Below are 13,658 nucleotides of genomic sequence, written 5' to 3'. Positions count from 1 at the left end.
TCTTACATTGCTGTGATCTCTGTAAGCTTGCTTGGCCCCAGAGCAATGAGAATGGTAGGATTGAAGACTGCAGATAGAGGGATCAGGCAGAGTCAGGGAAGAGATAACATGAGAGGGATGGAGGTTATGAAGATAAACTCTGTCTTTGGGTTGGGAAGGAGAGGAAGCCAGTGGAGAAAGATAGAGAAGGAGTTGGTACAATATCCTCCTGAACCAAGAGGTTCAGAGACTAAACCAAGAGCCCCCTCTGTGGCTGCTTCCTGATTGCAGTAATTGCAGAGTATATGGATTGGGTACTAGCTAGGCAGCGGCCTTGCATTAAAGGGTGCCCACTTTCTCATCCTCCAGTGGTAAAAGACTGGACGGTCATGGAAAATACCCTGAACTTGGGAATTAAGAGACTTGGGGTTCAGTCCCAGCTCTGTTGTGGAACCTTAGGCACATCATTATATCCTGATGCAATGGAAAGTTGACCCCAACATAGTAATGTCATTTTGATCCCCTTTGAGAATGAAGGACCACAACCAACAAACCAAAGGCCTGGTATAATGAAAAGTGCACTTGACTTGAGTAGAGGGGGGCAGGGTTTGAATTCTGACCACAGGCTTCCCCAGTCTTCCAGAGGGTCCAGGCACATGAAAGGTTAAGAGCCCTTCGACTAGGTCATCTATAATAACACAGCACTGTTATGATGTGAGGAACTCTTGAGGTCCTTTCCAGATCAAGGAGCTGATAAAATATTGAAGTCAGGAAAGACACTCCCTAGCTTTGTGACCCTGGGCAAGCTCTGTGCCTTAGTTTCCTCATCTGTAAACTGAACAGGTTAGACTCAATGGCCTCTAAGATCCTTTCGAGCTCTATGATTCTATCATTTTAGGAAACTGAGGTCCAGCCCAGCATTTCAGATCAACATCAGGGAGAGATGCTCAGGTCTGGGCTGAGTCTTAGAACCACATGTTTGGTAGGCCATTAAACAGAGACACAGAACAGAACTGGGAGTCAGAGGATCTCTGGGGAAGAAAGGGTGGGTAGAGACAATGGCAGCCTTAGTCTATGGACTGGCAGGAGTGGGGAGTGGCACAGGGTGGGAGGGATGTGCCTGCTGGGGGAAGATTGCCAGGGCCTAAAAATGGGAGTCCAGGCTTCCCATCACTATCAGGAGACCTTTCTGACTTGAGTCCTTCTGGCTGCAAATTGCCTACTTGGGTGCTTTCTTGTTCCTTTGCCTCTCCCAATCAGCAGTCTGTCTGTGTGACTGAAACTCATAGCTTCAAAGTGTCTATGTGCTAATCCAACACCCTCCCTGTTATTTTTTCTGGGATGTTTTTGATATCTGTGGTGTTTTCTTCCTTCTCTTTTGAGGCAAATGGCGGATTGATTGCTTTTCATCTCTCACTTTGAATAGCTGTAAGAGCTACTTTATATAAACATCAATTACAGGCACGTAATAAATTAAGGGTCCCTTCCACCAAACCCATTAGAGTCCACTCTGATATCAAAGCATTCCCATCACACCAGGGTTGGGGGGGAGGGGGGAAATGTCTTATTAGCCTGGTGATTGTTAGCAGAGACACAACACTGATTTCATTGCATATCTGGGTGGGGTGCTAGGAGATTACAGAGAGGTCGGCAATCTCCCCTCCTTCCAGAGAATAGAAAGACCACATCATGGGACCATATGATCAATCATAGGTTGGAGCCTAAGAGCCAGAAGGGGTCTTATAGATAATTCAGTCTCTGGAAAGGGAAGGGATCTGCCCAAGGTCAGGCAGGTAGCCAGTAATGGTGGCCATGCAATGTGTAAGCCAGTTGACTTTGGTTAAAGGAGCCTGTGACATGGAATCCTAGTGCTAATTCCTTCTTCCCTTCCCTTCCTTCCTCCTCCTCAAAGCTAATCTAACCTTTGATATAAACCTTCAGAGTCTGTGAATCTTTTTCCCCATAACCCATCCATGCTAGAGTAAGATAAGACTAGAATTCAGGAGACCCAGATCCCCATCTCAATTTGCTCTTACCAGCCTTGTGATCCTTAGAAAAGTGATTTCCTAAATCTAGTCCTCAGTCCCTTCATGTGTAAAATAAGAGAACTGAACTAGGATTGTGGGTTTAGAGCAGGAAGGGACCTTACAGGTCATGAAATTCAGTGCCTTCATTTTACAGATGAAGGAACTTCTGAAGCCCGCAGAGGTTATGGTCACACTTCAGTGTGACCTTGGACAAGTCACTTAAATGTTGCCTACCTCAGTTTCCTAAACTGTAAAATAGGGATCATAATAGCACCCACCTCACAGAGTTGTTGTGAAGGCCAAATGCAATAATATTTGTAAAAAGGTGAAGGCAGGGTCACCTAGCTAATAAGTTTCCAAGGTTGGGTTTTGAACTCAACTTGACTCCAGGCCCAGTGCTGTTCATAGGACTATACCAGAATACAGAGCTAAATTACCCTTCTTGTATTTCTAGTCTTATGATCATTCCCTTCTCTCTCCTCTTAGTTCCCAAAGTTCAAGGAGTCATCCACCTTTTAAATCCTGTCATGCAAAACCCCAAATGTTTGAGGTATGTGGGGGAAGCAGTTGGAATTGTGGGAAATGCATCGTATTTGAAGTCAGAAGACTCAGTTCGAATCCTACCTCTCCCTAGGCTTTCCTGAATCAGCATCACAAAGCTATAACCCTAGCATGACATATTAGCAGGAGGTAACCAAATACTAGCCATAGTGGATGGCATCCCTAGTTCTAATGGTTCCTAAGCTTCAGAATGTGGGCAGGTTCCTAGAGTCATAGGTTTAAAGCAGGAATTTTACCAGGAATTTAAAATCATAGACTTTAAGCAGAATCTTAGAGATCATTGAACCTACATCCCCCATTTTATGGATGAGAAAACTGAATCAGAGAGATTATGTGATTTGCTCATGGTAACTAGTAAAGTAACCAAGGTAGAAGCTGAACTCTGGTCTGCCTGAGTTCAAGTCCAGGCTGCCACTTGAGACCTGTACATTTCAGTTTCTTCATCTGTAGAATGAGAATCATAATACAGACCCTAATTGCCTCACAATTATTAAAGGTTATTAGGAAGAAAAGGACTTTGTCAATCATTCACTCAATCAATCCACATTTAGTATGTGTCAATAATGTGCCTGCCACTGTTCAAGGGGTATAAATATGGAATTGAGACATAAGTGAATCACTACCCACAAGGACTTTGGGATGGGCTTGGGGTGGGGGCCAGGAAATAACTTCATCATACCTAAGTGTAGACAAGAGCCAAGATCATTTGGTAGGAGAGACACTGGGAGATGAGGAGATCGGGGAAGGTCTTGTGTAGAAGATGGTGGTTGAGCTGACCCTTGAAAGAAACACAGGCAGAGGTAAGGAAGAAGGACATTACCAGCATAGAGGACAGCCAGTGTGATTTATAGAGATGGGGACCTGAGAGCCACCTATGAAGACCAAAAAGACCAGTGTTGTTGGATTGTAGGAAGTGTGAAAGGGTATAATAAGCCTGGAAAGGTAGGTGGAGGCCAGGTTGTGAAGGGCCACACAGAGGATTCTATAGGTGGTCCTGGAAGTAACAGGAAGCAACTGGAATTTATTGATCTGGGGAGTGACATGCTTGAACTTAGACTTTAGGAAAATTGCTCCATCAGCTGTGTGGAAGGTGAACTGGAGAGGAGCGAGAACTGAGACGAGGAAACCAGGCTATTGTAAGAGGCTGAGCTAGGAAATTCCTTAAGAAGCTATTGCTATAGTCCAAGCAAAAGATGAAGAAGGCCTGCCTAGGTTGGTGGCTGTGGGGGTGGGGAGTGAGGGACAGATGCAAGAGAAACCAAAAGACTCGGCAATGGATCGGAGATGTGGGGTGAGTGAGACTGAGGAATTGGCTGTGACAGGGAGGCTGCAGACCTCCTGAAAGAATGGTGGTGCTCTCAACAGTGATCAGGAAAGTGAAGAGGGGTGAGTTTAGGGGGAAAGAGGGTGACTTCTGGTTTGGACTCAGTGAGTTTGAGAGGCTTATGGGACATCCAGTTTGAAATGTCCAGGAGGAAGTTGGTCGTGTGGGGTTAGAGAGTAGGGCTGGAAATACAGATCTGGAAGTTATTTGCATAGTGATCATAATTAATCCCATGGTAGCTGATAAGATCACCAAGTAAGAGAGTGTAGAGAGAGAAAAGGGGCAGCTAGGAGGTGAAGTGGGCAGAGTGCTGGGCCAGGAGTCAGGAAGACCTGAGTTTGAATCTGGCCTTAGACACTTGCTGCTAGCTGTGTGATCCAGGAAAGTCACAGTTTTCTCTTCCACTAAATGAGCTGGAGAAGGAAATGGCAAATCGCACCAGTATCTTTGCCAAGAAAACCCCAAATGGAGAGGTATAGCCACTGTTAAGGGGCATTGATCAGGGTGAAGAATCAGCAAAGGAAGCTGAGGAGTGCTCAGACAGGTGGAAGGAGAATCAAGGGAGGATAGTCAGTGTGGTGAAAACCCAAAGGAAGGGTGCTGTATGAGTGTGGCCTCATAGTGGGATTGTTCTGATCCTTTATGATGGGGATTAGCAGAGTGTAGAAGGCATACTTACTGATGGTGGCATGAGAAATCTTTAAGTTTTAGAGTTAGGAACCTTGGGTGTCAGCTGGTCTTAAGGTCATAGATTTAGAGCCAGTCCATGAGAAAACTACCCTCCCACTCACAGGGTCTAAGTGATTTGCCCAGGGTCACACAGGTAGTGAATTAGAGAGTTGAGATTCAAACCCAAGCTGTCCACACCTCCAAATGTAGTGTTTGGAACAAAATGGCTGACCCAGGAGACATCATCTTTGGCACCTCCTTTCCACCCTCCTCCCCACTTTCTTGACAGCAGAGGGAATGAATAAATGATTTGGCACACTTCCTCTAAGAGGTTGCCAAACTCTGTTACACATACACACACACACACACACACACACACACTACACATGCATACACAGGATTTATGTATTCCATTGTTCATTTTTTAAGAAGAGAAATAGAAAGATACTGTTGCCAAAAAGTATTATAAAGATTTCTGGAGTCCAGAAGCCTCCCTAAGGGCCATGAATTCATCTGTCCCCACTCCCACCCTTAGCTGATATATTTTATTTTTGCTTCCCTCCCCTCAAGCCCAAGTAATTTTAGTTCAGTCTGGAAAGATTGCAGAGCTTCTCTGCAGACCTGTATGTGGTCACCAAGGTTTAACGGCTTTCCCTTCTTCCCTTTCCCCTCTACTCTCCTCCCAAGGTTAAGACTCCTTCCAGTTCCAAGTTAGCTCAACATCCTCTTCTCCTGGTCCAGCCACCCTCCTTGAACTGACCCTTGTTATGAGCAGGGGAGGAAGAGGGATGTAGGCTAAATACTCTGGCCCTAGTAAGATTTGAGTGATCCTTGGCCCAGGGCCTAAGCCAAGACTTCCTGTCTGAACCTGCAGGGAAGGGAGCCTGGGAGGGAGGACACCCCTCACTCTCTGCTGGCTGAGTGGAAGGCTTAGGTCATGGAGCTGCTGCTTCTTGGGGGAGCCCTGAAGGAGGGGGGAAGGCTCCCCTGCCCTGGTAGCTTCCACCTCATAGACTCAGAACATCCTTTAGAGTAGAATGGTATGCCTGCTAGGAGTGTGGAGGGGTGGAACAGCTTCTAGATGGGGCCTCTGGATGGCCTTACCACTAACTAGCTTGGAAACAGAGAGAGTAATTTTACTTCTCTGGTCCTCAGTTTCCCCATCTATACAAGGCAACAACTTGTACATGAGGGGCCTCACCAAAGTGTCTTCCAACCCATGGGGTCTATGATTCTGAGGATGCTTTGTCTCTGTTGATCATGTCCAATTATCCCTGTTGCAGCTTGTCTCCCCCATTAGGCTGTGATCTCTTATGACCAGAGACGTTTTTTCCCCCTTTCTTTGTATCCCCATGCCTTGGTACATAGGGGGTATCTAGTAAATGCTTGTTGACTAGTAGACTGCAGCTTTTTCGAATGATTTTATTTTTTTCTGCTTGAAGTGGTTCTCTTTTCCCTATCTCTGTCTCCCTCTATGTCCTCCTCCTCTCCACTCCCTGGACTTCTGCAGACCAGAGTGGAGAGGCAGCCGTAGATGGACCCACAACCCTTGGGCATACAGCTGATGGCCAGAAGACAGTCTCATTTAGCTGTGCTTCCAGAATCTCTAAGAGGTCAAGCATAGAACCTGCAGCAGTTTAAAACAAAACTAAATACACACACACACACACACATACACACAACTGTTGCTTTTAGCCCCTGAACCTCTAGGTCACCCTGAGACTCTGTGGATCATTTTTTGAAAGTGACCAAGTAGCAATGGGAGGGGAAGGTAAGAAACAGGTGAAGTGAGGCCTAGCAGCTGCAGAAAGGTTTGAAGTAGATTTTTATTTTATCCTGATTTATTAAATTTGGCCTTTTGCTTTTTTTAGGCTTGAAGGTTGAAATAGGAATTTAAAACAGCTTTGTGGCCTGCCAGGAGATAGCTTAGAGGAGGGGGTAGAGAACCAACTTCCCCCATGAGCCTTCTGGGGACTGTGTGACCTAGGCAGAAAAATTGAGGACTAGGTGGGGCAGGGACTCTTGTGGGGGGGTGAGAGTGGGAGGGATGCTGGGGGACAATTAGGGAAGGAGGTAGCAGACTGCTCCAGGGAGGAGAGGGATGGCTCCAGATGCCCTAGGGAAACCAGGAGGGATGTTTTCTCAATGACAGCTTTTTCTCTGATGGTTTCCAGGGAAATGGGGAGGCTGGAAGGCCAGCAGTGACTTCCCCGAACCACTGTCTCCCTTTCTGCCCTCTCCAACCCCGCATAGCCTTCCTGTCATTTTCTCAGCACACCCTATGGGCGTGGGGACCCTCGCCAGCTACCTCTTCAAAGTTCTACAAGCCCTTGATGCCTTTCCTTAAAAAGGCAACTGGGAGCAGCTGAAAAAGCATTGGGTTTGGAGTCAGAAGCCCTGAGTGGATTTAGCCCTAACTTTTGCTAGCTGTCTGAGTGATCTGAGTGATCCTGGGTAAGTCCCCAAACTTTGTTGAGCCTCAGTTTCTCCATCTGTAAAAGGGGGACATATTCATCCTTGCACCATCTACTTTATAAGGTTGTGGTAAGGAAATTACTTCGTAAAGCTTAAACAGTACCATCTATGATCATCATTAGCGGTGATATCTGAGTTGGGCTTTGCTGGATGGGAAATAAGAGTCATCTTCAGCATAGCTAATATTCATTTATATGTTGCTTTGAGGTTAGCAAAAGTGCTGTGTAAATATTATCCCAGTTGATCCTTATAACAACCCCTCCCTCCCCTGAGGCTGGTGCTGTTTGATGAGAACGTGATGTCTTGACAGATGAGGACACTGAGTCTCAAAGAAGTCAAGGGATTTGCCTGGGGTCTTTCAGCTAGGAAGTGTCTGAAGAAGTTTTTGGACCCAAGGCTGGTACTCTATCCACTTTGCCAACCTTGATGTCCGGAATTGTCCCTGGGCACTGGGGATGGGGGATGGAGGGAGCTGGCAGAAATTCTGGCACAGGGAAAATCATCAGCAAAGGTAAGGTGGTAGAAAAGTACGGGGGTATTTCTGGAGAACATCAGGCGAATGAGCATTTATCCCTCCTCTGGACCTGGTAGCCTTCTTAAATCGAGGCTTCCGTAACAGAACCCAGTACTCCAGCTGTGGTCTGACTGGGTCATGGGACAGGAGGAGGATCAGCTCCCTCCCCCAGATCCCTTGCTCCTCAAAATGAAGCCTAACATGGAAGGAGCTTTTGAAGACTGCCCTATCACACTGCTGACTCATTCAGCTTGCAGTCCACTAAGACCCCCAGTTCTCTTTCAAGGTGAACTGCCGGTACTTATATACCTGTACCAGCACCCATGCCATGGCACATGGCCAGGGCCATCTTTCCTTCTGTAATACTGTAATATTACAAAAGTGGGGAGGGGGGCTTGAGGGCAGACAGAAAGGGCAAGGGAGGCACCAGCTAGCCTGCTATCCCCACCCCCACCCCCAACCAGCAGTTCATCCCTCACGCAGTCTGGTCCTTCTTGTCATTTTCTCTCCTGAGTATTCTTTCTCTCTTTCTTTTTTTTTTCTTCCCTGGGAAGGTTTTTATCTTCCCAGCAAAGAATCTTGCAGTCGGGCATTTCATTTCTGGTCTTGGGAGAGAGTGACATTTACATATTAATATTTTCTAAGGGAACCGAGTGCATTGCGGTACAAGTGTCTGCATTGTGGCCGCACATAATGTAAGTGAGATAAAGTGCTGGCCTGCGCTATGAATAACTGCAAATGGAAACCCATGTGGCCGTAAAAGCCTTCACATTTGCCCTGTCAGCATGTGGTACATCGCCTAAACAACAGCTCACGCTTCCTTTTCTTTCCCCCCTCCTCCTCCCAAGGTTTATCTCCTCTTCCAGAGGACACGCACTTTGTGAGTCGGCTGTCGCTTTCTGCTGTTCCCTTGTCCCTGTCTGTTGGCCTCCCCCATTCAGGCCCCAGGAATGATGCTCAGGGCCCCAAATGCCCTGACAGATGCTATTAGTGTGGAGCGGACCGCATCTCCTGGATGCTGGCTAGATTTATCTCCCCCTAGCAGAGACTGCTGGTTATCAGGCTGCCCACCCGCTCTGCTCACCTCACCCCTGGTCATTGGCTTCTGCTGATCCTTCTGATTTGGCACAGAGGGTTCTGAATGCCCCTGGCACTCAGGATTTAGAGTCAGAAGACCTGGGTTAGAATCTCAGCTGGCTTCCTCACTACCTGCATGACCAAAGGCAATCCCTCCCCTCCTCTTGGGTCTTAGCTTCTCTTGCTTTGTAAAAGGAGGCACTGAGAACTAGGTCACAGGATCATAGATTTAGAACGGAAAAGAACCTTAGAGTCTAGGCCCTTCATTTGACAGAGGAAGAAACTGAGTCATGGAGGGCTTAAATGATTTCTCCGGGGTCATACTACTAGTCTGAGGTGGGCTTTGAACCCAGACCCCAAGTTTAGCATTCTCTCTCTTCCAGCTCTAAATTCTGTATTCCTGTGGAGTGAGGGAAGAGAAGTCAGCCTAGGAAGACTGAGGCTTGATCTGGAGAGTCATTGTAGGCAGTGTGATCAGGGGAAAGGTTGAACCATGAGAGATCCCAGTTCAGATGAAGCAAAAGACATTGGGGGGGATAGAAATAGCACCTCTTCCAGTTTGATGGGCTAAGGTTTCAAGGCTGAGCCCGGAGCCGAATTAGGTCTCATGAGCCAATTCTATTTCCTCTGGAGCAGCCAAATGGTAGCCTCAAAGAAGAGATCTCAGGAGGGTGACGTAGACCCCAGCCAGCCTTGCCAGTCTGTCTATTGTGACATCTTCATGACTCTAGGGTCCATGTTTTCATTGGTAGAGATGCTTGTTTCATCCAACCAAGCTCCAGCTTCACTATAATGATCTTTATGAGACGTGGAAGCTGAAAAAGCCCCCTCCTCCCTCAGTCAACATTCTGGTAATGAGAATCTTTGCACTTAATTAAGCTGGTCTTTGGCTGACAGGCCCATAGTCCATTGACTAGGGTATTTTCAAAGCCTTTCTATTTTGAAAGACTGTGCCAAAGCTTAAAGGACTCTGTGGTTACAGCTGTGTGAACTTGGATTAGGCTGATTTGATAGGCAGTGAGCTTTCCATCCCTGGATCTGTTAGGGTTGTGGTAGAGGAGGTAGCTGAAGAGATGACTGAGTAGCCCAGTGAATAGAATGCTGGGCTGGGAGTCAGGAAGCCCTGTGTTCAAATCTTACCTCTCCTGTTTATAAACAATGCCACCAAGTTACTTTAACTTCTGTTTCCTCATCTGTAAAATGAGGGGTTGGACTCAAAACTCCCTTCTAGCCCCAAATCTAAATAATCCTACAAGACTGCGATAAACTGAGACAGCTAGGTGGCGCTGTGGGTAGAGTGCTGAGCCTGGAGTCAGGAGGACCTGAGTTCAAATTCAGCCTCAGTCACTTGCTATCTGTGTTACCCTGAGCAAGGCACATCTCTTGTTGCCTCAAAAAAAAGGGTTGCAATAAACTAGACTAGATGACCTTTAAGATTCTTTTTTTTTTCCTTTAAGCTAACAAGATTCTATTTCCAGGATGGGTTTGAGAGCTGGGAGTGAGAATTGAGACCATCTTGTCCAGCTACCTCATTTTATAGGGGAAAAAACTGAGCCCCTAAGTGATTTGCCCAAGGTCACCCAAGTAGTTAAGGAACAGAGCTGGGATTCGAACCCAAGTCCTCTAATTCCAAATTCACCATCCTAACCATTCCCTTACACAGCCTTCAGGTTTAGGGTCTTTCTTTCCCAGACCATGTAGGTAGAGGAATCAGAAAATCAGCAACGCTCAGGGAATGAGCAGTTTGGGGGGCTCTTGGGTACTTCCTGTTATGTCAGTGACTTTTGCCATAGACCGGGTAATTCAGTGTGTATCCTGGAGGGCAGAGTTGAGTATATGGGAGAGGAGGATCTTTCTCTTACTTGCCCTGAATTATGGCACCTGGCCCAGGAAGCTTGCAGGGAGCCCACGTGGAACATGGACCCACAACAACATGGAGGCGGCTGTTCCAGATTTCCTTATCCGAGACTGACAGTTGGTAAGGGGCCCCTGAAAAGAGGAAGGTGAGACTTCCCCCCTCTCGGTCTCCGGCTCATCAGCCTTGGGCTAAGAGGATCTGTATCAGGTCCCTTCATCTCTGGTTTGCCAGGGTTCTGTAACTTATGTGGTCCCACTTGGCCTTCCAGCCCCACTATTCTCTGAGTCCCTGCTATTTTATTTTAACCCAAAGCAAGAGGCATGTCCTTACCCTCCAGAAGAAATCTTCCTATCAGGGACACCTCCTTCTCTCCATCTCCCCCTTTCACTCCCTTTTCTGCTAGTTTCCAAGTCTGTAATGGGTCCACACCCTCTTAGTCCCTCTCATTTCTTGCCAGGGAACATGGGTGGGTGGGACTTGCAGAGAAGATGTTCCCTCAAGGGAGAATGCTTGGGGAGGAGGGGCTGTGGCCTAGCTGGAGGACCAGAGGACAGAAGGAGGCCTGTCTTCACAGGCCTCTGTAACTGGTGCCCCAGAACCTTTGCTGCAACTTGGCAAAGAGACTGGTCTGACAGGTCTTTGGATGCCTCCAGCAGGGAGGCCCCTGGGTTGGCCTAATCTAGGAAGGGAGGCCTCTTTGGAGAAGGATATGGATAATGCTGTTTGTGTCTGTCAAGAGGCTTATGTAGGGGTGAGTGGAAGCAGTAAGGCAGGGCAGTGACTCAGGGGGGACCTTCACCCTGCCAATCACCAGGGCCAGAGAGCCTCCCTCCAGTGTGAAGTGACCACAGCCACTCATCACAAAAGGACTTCAAAAGAAGGGGGAGGGGGGCAGCTTCAGAGTTCTTCCCTCCTCTTGGTTGTTCAGCCAGGACAGAAAGGTCAGCTGGTCCGGTGCCTGAGATCACCAGGCTCCTAATCCAGGGGGAGGCCAGGAAAAACAGAAATCGATCAAAGCAAGGGTGAGACCAAGCAACTGGATTCTTCAGATTCTTCATGTTAAAGCCAGGAAGGAGAGGATCAGGGCTTTAGAGGTGGGAAAGACCTGAGGCCAGCTCCCTTATTTTGCAGATGAGGAAACTGAGGCCTCAGAGAGATGAAGTAACTTATACAAACTGAATAACTAAAATAGTAAGGAGCAGAATGGGGATTTGAACCCAGGACTCATGACAGAGTTGAGCACTCTCAAGTTCATTGTTCTTTCTGCTGCTACCAAGATCATAGGATTTACGATTGCAGGATGGGGAGGAGGGCCTTAGAGATCATCCAGTCCAGAAATTCTGAACATGGGCCCCTAGATAGAATAAATTTGTGGGGATGGGGGGAGTCCATGAACTTGAATTTAGGTCACTGTATAATCTTCTCCAGGAGAATTAGTGTTTTAAGCTTCTCTTGCTGTCTCTCTGTGTCTCTCTGTCTCTATCTGTCTTTCTGTCTCTATCTGTCTCTCTCTCTCTGTCTCTCTGTCTCTGTCTCTCTGTCTGTCTCTCTCTTACTAGGGACTGAATTTTCCAGGACTGAGAAGAGCTTCTATTAAATACATTTCAAAAGCAAGTCAGAGAAGTCCATCCCTATGTAAGGGCCTTTGCCAGGGCTATTGGCAATGCAGAGCAGTAGGCAGAGCGAAGGATTCCAGTGTCCAAAAGGCCTGAAGTTTGAATCCTGACAAAGATATTTTTTGGCTGCATAGCTTTGTTTGAATCATTTAGCCTCTTTCAGCCTCAGTTTTCTCATCTGTGTAATGGGGATAACAATATAAACAATAATGGCACCTACCTCACGGGACTGTGGTAAGGATGCAGTGAAATATGCTCTGTAAAATGCTCTGTTTTCTTTAGTTATTATTACTGTTTTTTCCATAATGCTTTTAACTTAAAGACCATAGCTTTGGAACTGGGTGACTCTTAGAATCCATCTAATGGGCCTCCCTGGGAGAATCTGAGCTCATGAGAAGTGTGCCCACAGTCACATAGCTCCTAACAATTAAGAGGAAGAATTCAAACCCTGGTCTTTCAGGACTTCAACCCTGCTGAATCTCCTGACACCAGATAGGACAGTCTGTCCACAGTCACCTAAAATCACGCTAAAGTAGACATCAGGGCGGCTAGGTGGCACAGTGAATAGAGCATCAGCCCCGGAGTCAGGAGGACCTGAGTTCAAATCAGGCCTCAGACACTTAACACAAAAACTAGCTGTGTGATCTTGGGCAAGTCACTTAACCCCAATTGCCCTCCAAATAAATAAATAAATAAAGTAGAAGCATCTAATAGCAGATCCTCACCAGAAAGTAGGTTTTGCTGGTAAAAGAATAAGAAGGCACCAAAAGATGGGAAGAGAAACCCAAAGAGGGAAAAGTATGCAAGGAATGCCTGCTTCCACAACAACATGAATTCAGTAACACAAGCAGTAGGAAGCCCATTTTAGAGGCTGGAAAGCTGAGGCTCAGAAGGGTTATTGGGCTTGCTCATGGCTGCACGACCCTTCAGCGCTGGAGGCGGGGTTGTGATGGGGCCTGCTCATGCCCAGCCTGGCATTTTTTTTGGCCACACTCCTGACTGGCAGCTGCTGCTTACTCCAAAGCCAGCATTGGAAGGGGCAGAGTCCTGAGGGGCAGCAGTTCTCCTTCCTGGCATTCCCATTACCTTGCTTCAGAAGCATCAGCCTGGGCCCACATTGCCTCAGTTTCCTCTGCCTATAAATGTATGATTATTCTGGCCCCACTGTTCCAAGGGCCCAGAAGGGGTTTAAGATCCTGGTGTGCTGAATTCTTTAGTAGCACAAAGCAGTCAGATAATTACTTGTGCCACCTGGGAACTGGGCATTGCTAACAAGCCTGAGTGACGCCACTGGCGAGCCGATTCAGGAACGGATGCCGAGGTTCTCCCCTTCAGAAGAAAGCTGTCTGGGAGCTAGCATGTCAAGGAGCCCCCTTGCAAAGAGATTGGTAGGAATTAGGAGACTCTCCCTGGAGGGAGCCTTTATTAACACTTGCTTCTCTGTTCTTCTGCTTGGAAGGATTTGACTTGCTTTCCCAGACTTCTCATTTAACTTTGAGGATCAGCGTTGGAGAGAGACAGAGAGAGGAGCAGCTTCTCCTGTCCCGAGGAAGGCACA

The 13,658-nt window shown here is 47.2% G+C and overlaps 1 long non-coding RNA gene across 1 annotated transcript; it reads right to left on the bottom strand.

The window, feature by feature from the left end:
- Nucleotides 1-531: 531 nt before the first annotated feature.
- LOC138159349 (uncharacterized) lies at nt 532-11,087 on the bottom strand. Its single transcript, XR_011167871.1, has 3 exons — nt 10,815-11,087; nt 3,247-3,345; nt 532-729 (listed from the first exon to the last, which is right to left on the bottom strand). It is a non-coding gene; the product is annotated as an uncharacterized lncRNA (long non-coding RNA).
- Nucleotides 11,088-13,658: the final 2,571 nt, after the last annotated feature.

Source organism: Petaurus breviceps, unplaced genomic scaffold, assembly GCF_028583685.1.
Source record: "Petaurus breviceps papuanus isolate PSGF00001 unplaced genomic scaffold, PetGlider_PUasm1.0 176, whole genome shotgun sequence".
NCBI classification, from domain to species: Eukaryota; Metazoa; Chordata; class Mammalia; order Diprotodontia; family Petauridae; genus Petaurus; species Petaurus breviceps.
Note: the sequence above shows the minus strand (reverse complement) of the source record. Positions and strands in the feature narration are given on the sequence as shown.